Here is a 19278-nt window from a genome sequence, read left to right on the forward strand (position 1 = left end):
CACTGGCAAGCCATTCTCCTGCAGTGGTTCGGAATGTGCAATTAACGCTCTGCAAAATGGCTCCTTTTTCATTGGTGGTTTTGCAGATTGGAGGGCCAGTCGCCATCAAAGGATATGGGAGGGAATTTTTATCATTAGAACAAGCAGCAACTGTTACCACAGTCAAGTTGTAAAAGCTCAGACTAAATCCCGTTGTTGACCTCTAAAGGGACCTACTATAGTTGTTCTAAGCAGCTATGATAGTGGGGAGCAGAAAGCATAACAGGAAGTACCTTGGTGGAAGACATACTTTGTCCTGCCAACATGTCCCTGTTTTCAGATTCACCAGAATGGGAAAATAGGGACAGGTTGGCAGGTATGCGTTTTTTGGAAGGGGAGCATTTCAAGTTAATATTGCTATTCTGATACAATGGTAGCTACTTTAACGTAGTCTGTTTGGATTGTGGATGATCACTTCCATGTCTGGAAACAGCCTAATCTTTGGTGTTAGGAAAATATTGTTGCAGTTCAGATATCATGCAGAACCATGGTTTAATCCTGATTCCATGCAACATTCCTGAGACTCAAGTTCATGAATTCTCCACTCCCCTTGGTGCACAAGGAAAGGTTCTACTTTCAAAGTTGGTTTCTGGGTTTGCCACGATGGCTGAACTCAGCAAATCTTGGCTTCTTTTAACTAGATTTTGAAAACACACCAGAGAGCTAGAATTTGCCAAGTTCAGACATCATGGCGAATCCTAACTTGTTTAAACCCAGAATTGGAACAATAGGTGTACTGTTAATGAGACAAAGGGAGATGAATGTCTCCTGGCCCACAGCCTCTGAGGGGTCCACTGAGGGGCCCCCAAGGCCAATCCTTGCCCTCTCTCCAGTCTCGTAGCCAGGTGTGTGAGTTGCAGTCTCCCCAAGCAGGTTCTCTGTGACTCTCAATTTCCCTTTTATCAATGGGAGCGGAGGAAAGTGGCATCAGCAGCAGCAGAAAGGCTCCTTGAGCTCCTCCCACACTCAGCAACTGAGTGCTGTTAGGACAGAGCTGGCACTGGAAGCTAGCAAGCTGTTCAAGTGGAAAGGAAAGTCAAACAACTATTATCTGTGTGGTTTTTGTGTGTGATTTGGTTTTTTCCCCTTCTGCTTCCCACATTTATGGAGGGTGTTTGTGTGAAAGAGAATGTTTGTGCCTGAGCTATTTTTAACTTTTTAAAAAATGATTTTAAATGGTTGGGTTCTTCCCTCTAAGTCCTGATGACCCATGTGAAGTGATCTTCTTCCAACTTGCAATGAGTCTTTTACCTCTCTGTGGAAAGAAAAGAGGGGGTGGTGGCAGGGGTTTTTAAGAGCAGAGCTAGCCTAGCATCCTTCCTGATCATTTGCTAATTTTAAACTGGTTTGCCTGGATATCCCTTCATCAGCCTTTTCCAAATGAAAAATATTGCTGTTGTGTTTTTTTAAATCCCACCATGCTACAGCCCTGAGTAAAATTGTTAATCTTGGAACAGAAGCTTCTTTTGGAACCCACAGGAGGAGAGCTGGTCTTGTGGTAGAAAGCATGAATTGCCCTCTTGTAAGCTGATACTGTTGTATTATTTGGTTACACCTTGTAAGTGTTGTCTCCTGTCCTCGGTTAATCTGCTGCACTATATTACTAGTGTCCTTAATGTTCTTCTGCAGCAGAGATATGGGGCCAGGAGAAGGAGAGGAAGGCAGTGAGGGGCCCATTTTAAAATCTCATCTCCAGGCCCACTCCAACCTTGGTACACCCCTGATTGGAACCAGAAACCTTCTCCCTTCATGCACATGTTTCAGGCTCAGGAATGTTGCACACAACCATGATTAAACCTTGGTTCTATGTGACATCTAAACAGGTCTATCATGACCTATATTTTCAGCTCCCTGTGTTGGGGAGATGCACAGTCTGTGGGAGATTGTAAGGACAGCCTTTCTCAGATCAAAGTATATGTAGTTATCTCAGATAAATTACTTTTAGTAGCATTCAAATGTTAAACCGTAAACATATGTAAACATGGCATTGAGGTTAGGGACCTCTGGTTCGTATGGATAATATGGATGAACAATTAAGACAATATCTTGTTTTGTCATCACAAGCTTCAAATCCCAATTTAGTTAAAATAAATATACTTTTTCTTTGCAAGATCAATACTCTGAGAATGATGGTTCAGTGCTGAATGTTGATTTCATTTGTAAGAAAGGTCTATAAAATTTCATTCAACTGTGCTTGAAGCATGTTGGGTGTTTTCTTTTCCCCCCAACCACTGAGAACATCCCAGTGGAAACTATTAAAGATATTTTATTGAGTAAAAGGAAGTCTGTAGTTAACACAGTAAAGAATATGCCTTTCTACTATGTCATGTCTTATATAAAATGGTCTCATGGACATTCTACAAGCCTTATAACTTGTAATAGATTAGATGGATTGCTCTATTTTATAACAATTGACAATATCAACAAAAGATAAACTGAACTATTTTTTCTCGAATGGGAAGAGTGCAAAAGGTAGGGCTACCAACTCTGAAGCTATTTTTGGAGATTATTTCCCCTTGGTATTTTTCACAACATCAAGCCATTAAAATCTCCAGGACTGCTTTCAGTAGTCATCTGGAGCTTTCCTAGACAGCAGGCTTTTCTGTGGCTTTTCTGCAAGGCTTTACTGCGAGTTCGAAGTTGCCCAAAAAATCTGACACAAAAAGTGGATTTTTTTTTTACCCTGGATATAAATTGGGCTACACTCTAACGCATGATGAAATAACCCAGGTGTGTGAAGTGCTCCCCAATCGCTTGCAGTGACTTCAGGGTAAAATTGGCTGATAGGTGAACGCATCTTCTCCATTCTGGAGGAGATGTGAGCTAAAAGTCGGATGTGAAAATCTTCCTGGAGGTTGGTGCTGATTCTTAGAGTCTAAGACAAAAATAGTTGGATTATTTCACGAAAAAGAACCTTGAAAAGAGTGGAATAGTATCAAGTTGTTTGATCTTGCTGGTCAGAAAGATGTGAGTCTTTGGACATTTGGACATTTTTCATTTTGGACATTTCATTTTGGACATTTTTCACTCCGGATTTCCACAAGGGTCTTTATACAACAACCATTTTAGGGATGTGGTTCGGCACTGGTTTGGCTCTGGTGGGAGAGGAGTGGCAAGCAGGATCTTTAAAGAAAAGGAGAGCAGGTCCTTGCCTGCCCTTTGCTGCCACATGCAGCTTCCTGTGGCAGTGATGCTGCCCCAAGAACTAGCGCATGGTGCCAACACACACTTGGCATCCGAGAATGTGTGGGTGCCATTTGCATGGTCAGCATGGTGGTGCTGACCATACAAATGACACATGCATGGATGCTATGTGCATGCCGGCACCACATGCAAGTTCTTGGGCACAGCGCCATCACAGCACAACTTGCTCTCCTTTTTTTTAAAGATCCCGCTCACCACTCCCCATGGCACCAAACCAGTTCAGACCTCATCCAAATCAATTCACCACCAAACCAGTGTATGAACTTTGGTTCATCCACATGGCTAATCCATTTTCATTCATTGTTCACTTATTTCAACTAAGTTACCAGGAACCAGTTAATATTATCAGTTAGGACAATAGAATTTTAAAGATTTCTACAATAAACTGCTGCTTTCATATGAACAAGATATATAATATCTTGTTTGTGCATGATGCAGCTGCCAGATTGATTTCTGGGACTGCTCGGAGTGCACATATTACTTGAAGGCATTGCACTTGAAGGCACTGCACTGACTGCCAGTCTGTTTCTGGGTACAATTCATGGAACTGATAATTACCTTAAAAACCCTAAATGACTTGGCACCTGGGTACCTAACGGACCACCTGCTCCCAACTGAATCTACCCACCTGACTAGCTTGGCTGGGAGGGCTCTGCTCTTGTGCTGACACCTGCTGAGGTCCATTTGTCAAGCATGCAGAATTGGGCCTTCTCGGTAATTGTCCCCAGGCTATAGAACTCACTTGTGGCTGAGATCTGCATGGTTCTCTCTCTCCCAGCCTTTAGCAGGAAATGGAAGATTGCCCTTTTTATTCAGGCTTTTGGTCAAAGAGTTGTCCCCTGCAATCTTTTTAAATTGTACCTGTTCCATTTTGAGGTTGTATTTATATATATATATATATATATATATATATATATATATATATATATATATATATAGTTTTTATCTTTTTGTTAACTACCCTGAGGTCTTAGGATGAAAGGTGGTATGAATCTCTCTCTGTCTCTGTCTCTGTCTCTGTCTCTCTCTCTCTCTCTCTCTCTCTCTCTCCATCATTCAGACACTCGTGTAAATTGCCCCAATTTGTCATGATTGCTATTAACAGTATTTTGTAATTCATAGTGTTACATTACACTTTTTTATTGTTTATTCCACTATATTCAATGGGACTTACTGTCAGGAACATCTGCTTAGGATTGCAGCCTTGTGTATGTATATTCAACTTTGCAAAAGTTTATTGTCAAAAATTTCAGACATGTCAATGAAAGTTTGTAGGGTTTGTGGTTTTAGTCAAAGGTGGTCAAAGCTATACATTTTGTCAAAATAATGCTTCCCAGGGATCAGTGGAATCACCTGGATATGCTCTCTAAAATGTTTTGCAGAGCCAGATCTTGTAGCTGGATATCCATCAACTTCATATCCCAATTCCAGAATTTTATTTTAGATTTTGAAGACTGGCATTATGATTAATAAGGCAGTTGGTTTCACCTGAAGTTTACATCCTTACCAAATTGTGCTTAAAGTGAAGTTTGAAGGCATGTTTGCAAGTCTTTGCTCAGGTAAAACATCTGAGGAATTTTGAAGGAAGCAAAAAGAGACTCAATAAGATGAGCAAATTGTCACAAAGCGAGAGAAACATTCCACAAAATCCTACTTGAAGTATGCCTTGGTTTACTGTGTGGGACTAAATCATAGCAGAATGCTAGTGGGTCTACAGGTGAGATTCATAAAAATGCTGAATAAATTTATCAGACTCAAATGCAAGTACAGTAAAATCAATTCCTAATTTTTATATGCTAAGAGCTCTATGACATAAAAGGTTCATTTGGGATTTATGTCAAATAATTTCCAAGTGAGAGGTGAATGTGAATAATAAGAGAGCTTCGTGATGTTTAATTTGGGAAAAAATGGTTTTTGCCTTCTAATTCTAAACAGTCATGTGTGCCTTGGAGAATTCACCTGTTATATTTGGTTGGGGAGATTCACCTTAGAAGAAAAGTGCATGACAAAAATTAGTTCAGGTATAGCAAAAACACTGCCTAAAGTGCAGCTGAACTTTTTGCATGAATTCTCTTTCAAAAAGTGAGCAAATTCAGCATACTTCAGTTAAAACTGACCCAAGGCAACTCCTAATATATGCAGAAAAACTTCTGAGACAAACTTCAGGAACAAATCTTCCCCTCCAGGATCACTTGTGCCAAAGAATTGCTACATATTTTAAGTTTGCTCACTACAGACAACCCATCACTTTTTTGAAAATCTCATCCGCTATTGTAGAAATTCCCTGGTCATTAAACAGAAAAACCCTTTCAAAAGACTTTGCATATAAAGTCTAAGGATGCATTCAGAAGTCATAGGTCCCATGTTAAATACATTGGCTTTGTTACTCAATACCTATATGTTTAATGCTTAATAGCTTTTGAGGAGTACCTCTACTCTTTTGGGGCAGAAGCAATATTCAAACTAGGATCTGATTCTCAAACAGTAAGGATCCTGCATGGTCTAAATGAGACCCACATTTGTTACAGGAGCCATTTGCCAATTTGCCTAGAACAGACGTTAAGCTAACCAGCCTGTAATTTCCCAGATTGCCCCTGGATCCCTTTTTGAAAATCGGTGTTACATTTGCTACTTTCCAGTCCTCCAGTACAGAGCCTGATTGCAGGGATAAGTTACATATTTTAGCAAGGAGGTCGGCAATTTCACATTTAAGTTGTTTGAGGACTATTGGATGAATGCCATCCAGCCCTGGTGATTTGTTAGTTTTCAGTTTTTCCATAGAGTTTAGAACATCATCTCTTGTCTCTTCTATCTGACTCAGTTCTTTAGCCTCCATCCCGAAAAAGCCTGGTTCAGGAACAGGTATGTGCTCAGTATCCTCTGCTGTGAAGACGGACACAAAGAACTCATTTAGCTTCTCTGCAGCCTCCATTTCCTCCTTAATAATCCCTTTCACTCCCTCATTGTCTAATGGTCCAACAGCCTCCCTGGCAGTTTTCCTGCTAAAGATGTATATAAAGAAGTTTTTGTTATCCCACTTTTAGCTAAATGTTCCTCAAACTCTCTTTTTGCCTCCCTTATTGTCACCTTGCATTTCTTTTGCCAGAGTTTGTGTTCCTTTCTGTTCTCTTCATTTGGACAGGCCTTCCAATTTCAGAAGGAAGTCTTCTTCCCTTTTATGGCTTCCTTGACATTACCTGTTAGCCATGCTGGCATCCTCCTGGACTTAGTTAGCCCCTGCTAACCTAGCAAAGAGGCACCTTTTAACATGGTGATTATCTTTATTTAGCAGGGGGAGAGTAACTGGCTCTATTCACCCCTACTTTCCAGTCCTCCAGTAAAGAGCCTGATTTCCCTCTTCCTCAGACCGATGTCCTCCTTCCCCAAGACCTTCATTCTCCCCAACAGCAGAGAAACTATCAACCCTGGAGTGGGATGCCTCTACCATGACCCTGAAGGTCACATTCACATGCCTCTCTGAGCATGTGCACATGTGCACGTCTTAGAGGGAGCACTGTCCCTAAGGGGAATATCTTACAGCACACAGTGCTCACATGTAGTCACCCATCCAGATGTAAACTCTGCTTAGCAAAGGGGACATTTCATGCTTGCTACTGCAAGACCTGCTCTCCACTTAGGATTGCCACCATCTAAAAATGCCACAATTCTGGGTGTTTTTTTCTGGTGGGGCAGAAAACAAAGTGGCTGCAACACTACTTGCATTAGTTGTACAAGTTGAGCCAGGGAACCACTGTGGTTTAACATTGACTGTGTTACCTGCATAGTAAGGTAGTGTATATGACATTTTAGAGTGCCAGGGAGGGGGGAAGGCAGGATAGTACCTTCTTTCCCCCAGGCGATCTGGCGTGGTCCTGTGCTGCGTGGTGCTTTTGCAAGCCGTGTGGCATTCTGACGGCCAGGAAAATGCATCCTGGCCTCCAGATATCCCACAAATCACCACACAGTGAGTGCAGCACATTGAAGGATTCCACCATGGTAAACATTCCAGGTAAATGGTCAGGTAAAAATCCCAGGCTACCCAGGAGGCCAGCTCCAGGATTGGCCTCAATCCTGGTGCTACACACAAACAGCCCTACACAGGTAGGGCTGCTCAAGCCTGGGTAGGGCTACTCGTGTGAACAGCTTCACTGTATCATTTCCCTGCCCTAAGGATGATTCCTCCACCAGCATAAATTCTCTAGTAGATGCAGAACTGAAGTGGGAGTGGAAATGTTGGTTTTACACAATTCATGGGTGTGTCCATGTAAGGGACAGCAGGATTTTGGAGTTTTGCTGCAGTTTCCTAAAATTACTATTTACCACAGAAAGGGACTAGCTCTACTTCTTTTGAAATTTTATGCAGTGATTAACCCAGATACTGCTTGTAAAGATGGCTCCTGTAGAATCTTGGTTGTTTCTGCTGGTAATGAGGACTGGGCTGGAGCCAGAAATGTGGGGAGAGGGGCTAAGTGAATGTCCTTTTTAGCCATGGCCTCATCACCCCACCCCCTTGACTCCAGTAGAGTATCCCACTGGTCCCTGGGAAAAACGTTCTCTGGATATAATTAGGCCTTTTGATAACCAACCCACAAAACAAAGGTTATGGTCATGGTGGATTACTATTCCAGGTGGCCAAAAGTTTCATTTGCTGACATCATTGCTGCAAACAAGGTGGTCCAGTTCATGACTGCAGGTTTTGCGAGGGAAGGTCCTCCTAAAGAACTAGTGACTGACAATGGGCTACCTTGTTTGAAATGGAGCAATACTTGCATAACCATGGGAGAACACACAAGACTGTTCCCTTGTACCATCCTTGAGGGAATGCCTTAGTGGAAAGACTGAACAGATTAGTGAAAGTTTACAACTGGCTACTACACAACAATAACCCAGGAAAGAGGCAATCCATGGAACTCTGTTTACTTATTGAACTATACCCCATTCTACTACAGGGAAATCACCTGAAAAGGATTTGATCTTGCCTCCAGTTTTGACCTTGCCGATGAGGCTGATGAAAGTGATGGGCAATCCTCAGTATCAGAAGAACAGCTCTGGTGCCAGAGAACCCAAGACTTAGGAGAAGTGTGCATGAGAGGAGACCACCTAAAAGCCTTCAAGACTTTGTCGCTAGATTTTTTGTTGTTATAAAGGGAATTTTTGTTGTTGTTCTAAAGGGAAGGAATGTGTTGTATTCTATCCAGTAATCTTTTGCAGTTTGTTTGGACATTTGTCCCAGTGGGGATCCTGTAGAAAGTATCAGGGAGGAGTCAGAAATGAAAAGGAAGGAGGAGGAGGAAAATAGAGTTGTTGCTGAAAAAACCTTTAGTTAAATCTACATAAGATTTCCTTGTGTGTATGAGGAAATTTTTATAGAGACAGCAAGATGAAGATGCTTATGGTGGCTGACATAATGCACAAGCCTGACAGAGACAGGATGGACTTGCACTGCCACTGCTGTAGTTCCAGAAGCAGTGATGCCACCGCAGAGAACTGTGGTTGTACTACAAGAGTTACTGTAGTTTTTCTTGTTTGTGACAATGGAAAAAAATACGGTAATGCTTGTAGTGCAACTGCAGTTCTCAACAACAGCACTGGATCTACAGCAGCAGTACCTCTTGTCTTTGTAGGGCTTGTGCATCATGTCAGCCCCTGTTTTTTTAAAACAATGAAGTCTTCACTCTGTAATGCTCCACAAAGGGCCGTCTTTGCTCTGCCTCATCCTCCACTTATGAACAGCAGCAGCAGGAAGCTCAGCATGCTTTCTTGAAGTTACCACTTGCCTTGTGGTGGTGAGGAGAACAGAAAAAGGAGAGTGCTACTGCCTGCCATTCAGCATCACACACGGGTGCTGCAGGAACTTCCTGCATGATAAGAGTACACATACTACAGTAAGAAGGCTGCTGCCTGCTGCTATCATACCATAATGTAGGAGGTGACTGCAGAGTGATCTAGGGATGTGCATGGAACTGGTTTGGACGTTTCAGTTGGAATCCAGATTCTGGGTTCAGACAAGTAAAAGAGGATACCCTAGTCTAAGGATATGGGGTGTGGGGGAGGAGTGAAAAGATCCTTAGTACTTTTTATTTCCAGGCCACTTTGGCACCGGAGACATCAGGGGGGTGGCAGCGGGGACTCATCCAAGCCCCCCACCAGCCTCTCAAATGGCAGCCTGGGCTGGCTGTGGTCCGGTTCTGGCCTCCAAACAAACACAGAGGCCTGAACCGGGCCACAGCCAACCTGGGCTATCTTTGGGGAGGCTTGGAGGAGTCCCCGCCACCGCCCCCCACTGCCTCCAATGTCTCTGGAAACGCGCTGCCACCGCAGCCTGAAGATAAAAGGTACTAAGGACCCTTTTGCCTGCCCCCTGGCCTTAGGCTAGAGAATCCCTTATTACTTGTATACCCCAAACCAGCCCGTGAACCGGTTCTTAGAACTGAGGCTGGTCTGGTTCGAATTGAGCCAGCTCACACATCCCTAGAGTGTGCCCAGGATAGATGATAAGAAGACAAGCAAAATATGTGATGATTGTGGAAGAGTGGCCTGTAAAATGCACTTGACCAGCTCCCGGGCCTGTGATGATTGCCTTTAGGTCAGTCATAGTGTATCCTTTCAGCTGAAATGCTGAGAACTGAGATGTTGCAGTATGGATCCTCATTAGCGTGGGGCTGAAATGTTCATTTTTCTTACCTCACAACTGATGTTCTCAGTGAGTTGTGCAGGGCACCATGTTTGGGATGGGCGGGGTGTCACTGCTGCACTCCCCTCAGTGAAATGTTAAATTATTGTGGGATCTGTGGTCTGAAAAATTTGGGGGACATCTAGTGTAAACAATGAGACTATTTGGAAATAGGTAATCCTGCTCGTGTGTAAAAAATCATGTGTCTGGATGAGGGTTAAATACCTGGAAGGCCACAATACCTGTGTTTAGCATGGGTGGTTTGTACAAATCATGTAGACTTGACCTAGATCCAGCTATGATATATGAGTGCATGAACAGTGAACAAGACTCATTCAAAATAATGATAATAAATAATAATAAACTGTATTTGTTAGCCACCCCATAACAAATTGTTCTCTGGGCAGCTCACAATATAACATTAAAACATCCAATAAAACACATATAACACATCAAATCACAACACACCAAAAAACCCAACAACAATACAAAACAATTTAAAACCTTGTTTTTTAAAAATCCGTTCTAAAAAACCCGAGTGAGCAGAAAGGTCTTCCACCTGGCATCTAAAAGAACAAAGTGATGGTGCCAGGCAAACCTGTGGAGGCTCTTCCATAAACAGGGTGTGATCACCAAAAAGGCACTTTCTCTAGTAGCCCCCTGGCTCACCTCTTTTGGCAGAGACACTAGAAGCAGGGCCTCTGAAGAAGATCTTAAGGTCCAGGTTGGATCATATGGGGCAAGGCACTCTCTCAGGTAACCCAGTCCTAAGCCATTTAGGACTTTAAACGTTAAAAGGAGCACTTTGAATCGGGCCCAGAAATGGACTGAGAGCCCATGAAGCTGACAAAGCATTGGTGTAATATGATCAAAGTAGCCAGTCCCAGTTAATAATCTTGCAGGCTTATTTTGTACCAACTGCTGTTTCCGGACCATTTTCAAAGGCAGCCCCAAGTACAATGCATTGCAGTAATCCAAGTGAGAGGTTACCAGAGCATGAGTAACTGTGGCCAGTCTATCTCTATCTAGGTAAGGTCACAGTTGGCATATCAGCCGAAGCTGATAAAAGGCGCTCTGTGCCACAGAGGCCACTTGAGCCTCTAGCAACAATGCTGGATCGATGAGCAGCCCCAAAGTGTGAACCTGGTCCTTCAGGGAGGAGTGCAACCTCATCTAGAACAGCCTGAACATCATTCACCTGGGCAGAGGAACCACTAACCAACCATACTTCTGTCTTGTCTGGACTGAGTCTCTAGTTCAGAAGCATGGGATGAAGGGAGATAAGTCACAGATCCCAGCATGGTAGCTCCTGGCATGACTATAGGAATAGTATGAGGTACAAGTATGGTGAGTTGTTCTCTCTGTTCCAGTTTGTAATTTTTCCACGGCTTGGCTCTGCCAGTATTCTGATTTCATGTGGAAGTTTCCTGTCATCTTTTTCAGAAGTGACACATATACAATTAGCTCTTGCCAGAGTTTGTTGCATAAATTTGTTTTGCTTTTAAGTAAGCCATGCATGCATATGAGTAATTGTGCAGAGAAGACATGGAATGGGGGATTAGATGCATATTAACATGTTGAGGAAGAATGCTAGCAACCATACAAGCAGTTTTCCAGGTGGCTAACAACATGATTGAAAATGGCTCAATAAAATTTCTGCAAAGCGCAAAAGCTGGTTCAATGCTACCTGCAGCCTTTCTTTATATATAAGTGTGGTCTCTTCATGTGAACAGTGTAATGTATGTTCCAGGAACATGTAGGTCTCAATTACAGTGAATTCTGCCATCACCAAAGTTTCAGCAAGTGTCTTACTGTAGCATTTGCAGAAGTTGCTGTGCTGGGTGTTTTCCAGATTATGGGATTTGCGCGGCTTAACATGTTGCCAAGTGCAATAGTATTAGGCAGCAGCTGGTAGGGATATGCATGGAACTGGCTCCCTTTGAGCTGATGGTGAGGTGGGGGTGGCTTTAAGGACGGGGGTTGCACTTACACCACCACCACCCGTTGCGCTTCCCCCTCTGGCACTCTGTGTATAAATAGTCCAGCAGTGTGTCAGCATACCTCCTTGCTGCCCAATTGTTTCACTAACCGGAAGTGCTATGCATGTGTCGTCCGTGCGCAGGGGTGGCACTTACGATCACTTACAGTCAGTGAAACAAAGGGGCGGCAAGAAGGTACACTGCCGCCCCGCCGGACTATTTATACACAGAGCACTGGAGGGGGAAGCATGGCTGGGGTGTGTGTGTACCCTCCCCCATCCTTAAAGCCACCCCCACCCCCACATTCGAACCGTTTCAAATACAGGGCTTCCAAACCTGTTTGGTGTTGTAAGAATAGAACACCGAACAGGTTCGTGCACATCCCTAGCGGCCAGAAACCGTGAGCACAGCATTTTTCAGTGTGTTTCCCAATGCATCATGACAGGGTTGTGGCCATTCAAATAGCCCACCACTGCAGTGGGTTTTCCGGGCAGGGGGTGTCCATATTCCACCGGAATCGCATTCACTGCCCTCTCCTCCTCCTCCATTTCAGGCCAGTGGGGTCACAGAGCGGGAATGACATGACAACTTTTTAAAAAATATATAATTTTTCTCTAGGCTTTTTTTTTTTTTTTTTTTTGGCAAAACGGCCACTGGGGGAGCACCATGGCACAAAGTACAATCCCTTGATTGCCTCTGTATTAAGGAAACAGAAAGGGATTGTGCATTTGCACAAGAACCCGAGCAAAAAAAAAAAAATTAAATCATATAGGGAGAGAGGCTTTAGATATTAACAAACCCTTGAATTGAAGAATGAGCCTCCATACCACATAGCACTGAGAATAGTTTGCAGGGCTTCCTTGTAGTAAACAAGGGGTGGGGGAGTCTGTTGCCTTGCAGTAAGCAAATGTTAAAGATTAACCACCAGTCAGCCACTCACCTTGACAGGGCCTCGCTGCCTCCTTCTCTTTCCATGCCCCAGCATCACATCCCGTCCCCTGGCTGTCTCCTCTCCTGGCTGTACCCCACCCTATCCCCCAAGGGAGGCGTTGGGCCAGCAGCACTGGCAGCGGGGCAAGAAGGCAAAGGGAGGTGGCAGCAGTGACTCTTGGGATCCTGCAGCAAGTGGGTGGAGAAGGCAAGCACAGCTGGGGGCCAAAAAGACATCCACTACATTGCAACGCACAAACTATGGGGCAAGCCTCCTAAAAATGGGAAAATACAGCTACTTTCCTGCAATGCATTTACAACGTTATAATGCTAAAACGCATCAAAAATATTCAGAACAAGGCATCAGAATATGAGCAGCACCCTGCTGACAGTGCAGCGACCACGATGTCGAAACACTGGCAATACAGAGGGGTACTTCATGGACATGTTGCGAACCTGTTGCAGGGAGTAACCTGGAAAACACCCAAGAGACCCAGGAGTTCCTGGAAAGAATGGTAGTTCTTGTTTAAATGGCAAATGGATTCACTCTTCTTCCAATATCTCAAAAAGGCATCTATAAATGAATTGTTGGTAGTAAACATAGTTAGTTTAGATTGATCATTTTAAAAAACTGATGTTTATTGATTAATGTAAACCACTTTGAGAACTTTTGTTGAAAAACGATATATAAATATCCATAGTAGCAGAAATAAAGGAAACTTTCTTCATGCAGTTGAATATTCCTGAGTGGGGGTGGGGAAAGGGAATGTCCAAAACCAATATCTGAACTGGCCCTAAACAGTGGATTTTCCTCTTTAGAGGAAACATAAGTATGAGCTATCTCTTGATGTTCTCCATTGGTGAAAACAAGGTTTGGAGTTTCCTGATATTACATGTGAGCTTAAATACCAGAAAGAGAAAGGTGCCCAGAGATAGGATGTTTCTCATAATTTCTGCAAGAATGAAATTATTTCGGACATGTTCCTCAATGGGTGTCAAAAAGTACACAATTTCCTTGCAATATTAGTAGGTAGGGACATTATTAGCATGATAATTTTAAAGGAGACATGGAAGCTCTACTCACGATCTGTGGGAAGAGCTTGCCAGTGGTCTGCGGGGAGAGCGGGTTTGCCCTGTAGACGAGCACTCACCTGTTGCTGGGCAGCTGGATTGGCCGCCCAGATGAGTGACGGCTGTCCCACGGGCACCTGTGCCTCGCCACACCTCATTCGGGCAGTCCGGGTGTCGGGTGCAGGGAAGTGCTGCTGAACGGCACCCCACCCCCGGAGCCCCAGTAATGCACCGTGCGAGTGTGCAGTGCATTTCTGGGATCCTCCCTGCATCCCTGTGTGTGCACCACAGCTGCAAGCAGCCACAGCTGACACACGATCAATTAACCCGATGTTTGGGTGCACTTGCACCCCAAACCTGGGTTAAATGGTGGGCTACTTAAGAGGGCCTGCCACCATGCTGCCACTGGGAGCCATGCAGCTCCCGGTTGTTCTCATGTGCAGCAGAAACCAGGCTGGACTCCCTTAGCCCAATTTCTGCTGCGCATGTGAATAGCCTCTAGGTGTTATATCTGGAGATTTGGTGCAGAATGCTTAGAACATTGGCATTAGCATTGTATACAAAGGTATGTGTTCTTAGCTTTATATAGGAATTGTAATTAGCAAGAAAGAACACATTGTACTCAAGACCATCACAAATCACCAACTCTGACTTAAGATGGTACTCTTGTGTGTACATCAAATCCCTTTCATTATATCAGCTTCACAAAGAAGTTTTAACAGCGAGTGATCAAACGGTTCTTAAGGGTGTGCCCACTTCTGAGTTGGATAGCAATTAACTGGCTTTGTTGTAATGTGCAGCAGCTATCTCATACAATCTTCATTGTGATTTTGCTTTTGGCTGTCTACTCTACCCTGTCCATCCTGCAGACAGGTGCAATCACTCCTGTGATCGAGTTCCTGGCTTCTGTGCATGTTTGGAAGCAGTGTCCTTAATCTACCCTCTCCCCAAAGTACAAAATACTCATCATCATTCCATCTGGTTCTTGCTGTATTCAGAATGGTAGAAATAGACACAGCCTGAGATTTCAGTTGATAGCAATGTAGGCTGTCTGAACCTGAAAGTTTTTGAAAAGACTTTGCGATGTCATGTTCAGGCAGCTCTGTTTTATATACTGTGTTTGATTCTGTGTCTTCAGGCCTCCCCTTTATTAATCATTAGCTTGAGGGTTTAGCTTTCAGCCTGGCTTCTTCCCTCTTATTCCTTGTAGCTGTAGGCATGGGGCTATTATTGCTTTCCACTTCCAGGCTTGGCCTTCTTGGCCTTCTTTCCTGTAACTGTTGGATTAGGCAGTTCCTCTTTCATCTTTTTTAGACTTTGCCCTTCTCTTTTCCTTTAGGCTTTGACTTATTCTAACATTTAAGGCTTTCATCTTCACGGGCTGGCCACATTTCACATGCCACCTAGTGGAAGTCTCAGAATCTTCTGTTACAAACACACAACTTTTTTTCTTTCCTGATACAGCCAACATTGCAACAGACACTCTTGCCTCCTAGACTTTTCCCCTCTGGCTAGATTGGATAGCTGTTTGCTCCCTTAATTAGAGGCAAGCCTTTCAAGGCAAGGTATAATCCGCATTTGACAAAGTAAAATGTCTTGAAGTTGGCAGATACAAGCAAGGAGGTGGAAATGGGACATCTTAAAAGAAACCAAGGTCTTTTCGGTTGTGGCCCCTCAGCTTTGGAACACCCTCCCTGAAGAGCTTCACCATGCTCCCTCCCTCACTGTTTTTAAAAAACAACTAAAAACACATCTTTTTAAAGAGGCTTTTTAATGCTCCATCTTTGCTTATATCTGGTAGATTCTATAGTTTTTAGTTATTTATAATTCTCAATTTTAGCTTTTAAAATAACTTTCAATTTGAAATTTAATACTGATTGTGGTTTTTAGCCTGACTTTTAACTTGTTTACTTAATCTGGTTAATTTTATTACTTTTATTTTACATTGTATCTATTTTATTATTGTGAGCTGCCCCAAGCAGTAGTGTACTGGAGGGGTGGGGTATAAATATTTTAAATAAATAAATCGCAAAGGAAGCATCTGAGAAGTTCATAGGAACATCGGAAGCTCCCTTATACCAAGCCAGACCACTGATCTATGTAGCTCAGTATTGTCTACACAGACTGGCAGCAGCATCTCCACAGTTGCAGACAGGAGACTCTCTCAGCCCTATATTGGAGGTGCCAGGGAGAGAACTTGGAACCTTCTGCATGCAACCATGCAGATACTCTTCCCCGAGTGGCCCCATCTCCTAAGGCAAGCAAAAAAGGAGACAAAGCCTCAAGGTGCTGTGAAGCATTTATTGAAGCCCAATGCATTTCAGCCTAGAGGCATTCTTCAGGGGCATTAATTTCTTACAAACTTGTAAGAAGACAAAGGCTACTGGTTCAAGGTCTCTTTGAAATATCACAAATTATTGCCCCTGAAGAAGACCTCTAGGCTGAGATTTAGTGGGCTTCAATAAATGCCTCACAGCACTGTGAGGCTATTCCCACGATCAGGAGAAATCGGGCTAGGGGAGCCTAGCCCAATTTCTCCTGACCATGAGAACCACCGGGCTCTCAGGTGAGCCAGGTGGCCTCCAGGCGGTTAACCCATAACCCTCCCCTTAAACCGAGTTTGCAGACCGAGCGCTCCGCAAACCTGGTTTTTAAAATCGTGAGTAGCTGCAGCATGGCTACTCACGAGTAGACCCCCAACAGGGAGGCTGAAAAGCAACCTCCCAGCCCGGGGGTCTCTCCAGGATGCCCTGCGGACATTCACACAGTGCCTGCTGGAGCTTCTGGGGGCCACGCAGCCCCCAAACTCCCCAGCCCTGGCCGGCTCCATGACAGAGCTGACAGTTGTGTAGGTGGCCACTGCGGCCACCCAGAGCAGACTGTCTGCTCGTCTGCGGGCTCTTCTCACAAACCCCCTAGAGGCTCTTCACACTAATCATGAGAAGAGCCTCTGTGTCTCCTTTTTTGCTTGTCTGGTTGGGAGCTTCCTGTATGTTTCATCTGCCCATCCCCTAAGGGGAATATCTGGCAGTGCTCACACATGTCTCCCATTCAAATGCAAACCAGGACAGACCCTGCTTAGCAAAGGGGACACTTCATTCTTGCTACCACAAGACTGGCTATGTTCTCCTGGGGTTCAATCAAACAATTGAACTACTGCATTTCACGTGAGGCAAATTATCCACAAGAAACTTTGCAGAGACATCATGATTATTATCCTCAGAGAATTATCTAAGAATTATCCTCAGAGAATTATCCTCAGAGTCCAATTATCCAGTGAAATTTGCATGCCAAACTCCTATGTTCTATCTAGGTCATCCAGAATATCAGAAAGTAAAACATGTTCCTTTGGGGCCTGAGGTGCAAAGCACATCTTCCTTTTCTCATGTGGATGCTGCTGAAAACACCCTCTCCTGATGACTGATCCCACTACCTGTAGTAGCATTCTGGAGTACACCCTGGGTTGGAGAAATAATGTTGTGAATCTCCACTGGGTACGTATTTCATGTTCACAGTAGCCACTAGGGAAGACCCAGATACTCATAACAAGATGGCCCCATTAGACATGGAGAGCATAGGTACATAATGGTGAGGGGGACCTCAGTTGCTGTGGAGAAGCCATCAGGTTAGCATTTCCCAAGCAAAAGTGCCATGTGCTTCCACTCTAAAACTTGATATGTGCTTAGGATGTGGCAAAAATGTGACTTTCTGCTATAATGACAATTAGCTGGGCTGGGCACAGAGCATCTCTGCCTTTAGTTTTGCCTGCCTGCCACTGCTGATTTCGTTCCTAGCCCACCCACCACTGCTGTTTTCTTCCCCCGCCTGCCCGCTGCTGCTGCTGTTTTCTCCCCCCACCAGCCCCCTGCCTGCCGTTTTCTCCCTCCCCCGCCTAACCCCCACCACTGCCACCGCTATTTTGTCCCCCCACCCCACACCACCGTTTTGTTTCCTGCCTCACCTCTGGCACTGCCGCTTTCCTCTTCCCCTGCTGGCAGCTTGCTCGCGGATTCTCGCAAGAGCTGCCATGCATGGGATTAGCAACGGGTATGCCTAAGAGAAATATATATATAAAGAAGATTATATTACCTCAATATTGGAGTCATATAGGCAAATTTAACTTATGCATTCCTATGAGAAGGCCACAAAGCCAGATGCCCTTAGGTAAAACAATTTCTATAATGTAACATGCTGTCTTACTTCTGATTATGTTTTTTTTTTTTCCTTTTAAGTAGATGTGCAATTTATTATAAGGGAATATCTTGTACCAGTTCTGTAAGTCCTCTTGCAGATGTTCTTTGCTTATTTCAAGGGTCTGTTGGTGCTGTTAGCTTCTTGTCATGTCAGAATCTGTAATCTGGTTTGCATGCAGTATTAAATTATGGGTGACATGTGGACAGTGAAATACTTGCTTTTGCAAAATTAATGTGGATGTTTACCACTTGACAGCTTTTTCTGATACATGTGCCACACTTCTCTCATGGTAGTCCTGTAGATGTATCAACTGATGCTATTCAATGTATTTAAAAAAAGACACAGAACACTTCCTGTAATTCCCCAGTCTCTAACATAATAGCATGTAGTGTCTTGTTTGGTTTTTTTTAGTTGCACATTTTGCAGCATTTGATGCTGAAACTTGCACTATAGTAGCAGTGAAACCAGATAGTGCGGGGGCAAATTCTAAAATTGTTTTGGGGGGATATTAAACATATGCAGAGCACCAAGGAACGCAAGCCGTTACCATGGCCACATTCTCATGTAATGGCAAACTGGAGTTAAATGTGGCCAAGGTTTCAATTCGTAATTCCAAATAATGCTGCAGACGTTCGCCAAACCGCAGCCTGCCAAACTCCAGTTACAGGAGAGGGGAGCTCCTCTCTTCTGCTCAGCCTCTGAGGCAGATCCTAGCAAGCTCCATGGACTGACTGTGGGCAAAGTGCCACTACTTTGTCACCCAGTGGGGCAGCTGCATTTGACCAAGATATTGAAGGGGCCAATTTCGGAGTGCTCTGCCCACCTTCAGCATGGAGAGGGCATTTAAAACCATTTAAGTGCCCTGCCATGCCATGGCAGCACTTCTTATGCAAGCAGTGGCACCATTGCCCCCTCAAGTAGCCCCACACCCCAAATTCTTGGGGGAGGGGGTCTAGGGGGGTAGTTATTCCACTTTAATTAAGGGAGGGAAGGGAAACATTGAAACTTCCTAGGAGGAGATATGGAAATAAGGGAGGGCAAAGGATGCTGGGGATGCTGCAGGCTATGGCCACCATAACCTTAGATGATGTTGCGAGGGGTGACACCAACAAAATAGTCCATGTGGACCTAACTGAAATCTGCTCTCTGACAGTTTGCTGGAAAGCAGGTTAGCCCTCTTAAGAGAGG

At 44.1% G+C, this 19278-nt stretch overlaps 1 protein-coding gene across 5 annotated transcripts in view; it reads left to right on the forward strand.

Moving 5' to 3' along the window:
• CDH20 (cadherin 20) overlaps positions 1 to 19278 on the forward strand; it is a 278191-nt gene that overhangs the window by 58269 nt on the left and 200644 nt on the right. The window lies entirely within an intron of this gene.

The sequence above is a fragment of the Hemicordylus capensis genome, chromosome 4 (genome assembly GCF_027244095.1).
Source record: "Hemicordylus capensis ecotype Gifberg chromosome 4, rHemCap1.1.pri, whole genome shotgun sequence".
Classification (NCBI taxonomy): Eukaryota; Metazoa; Chordata; class Lepidosauria; order Squamata; family Cordylidae; genus Hemicordylus; species Hemicordylus capensis.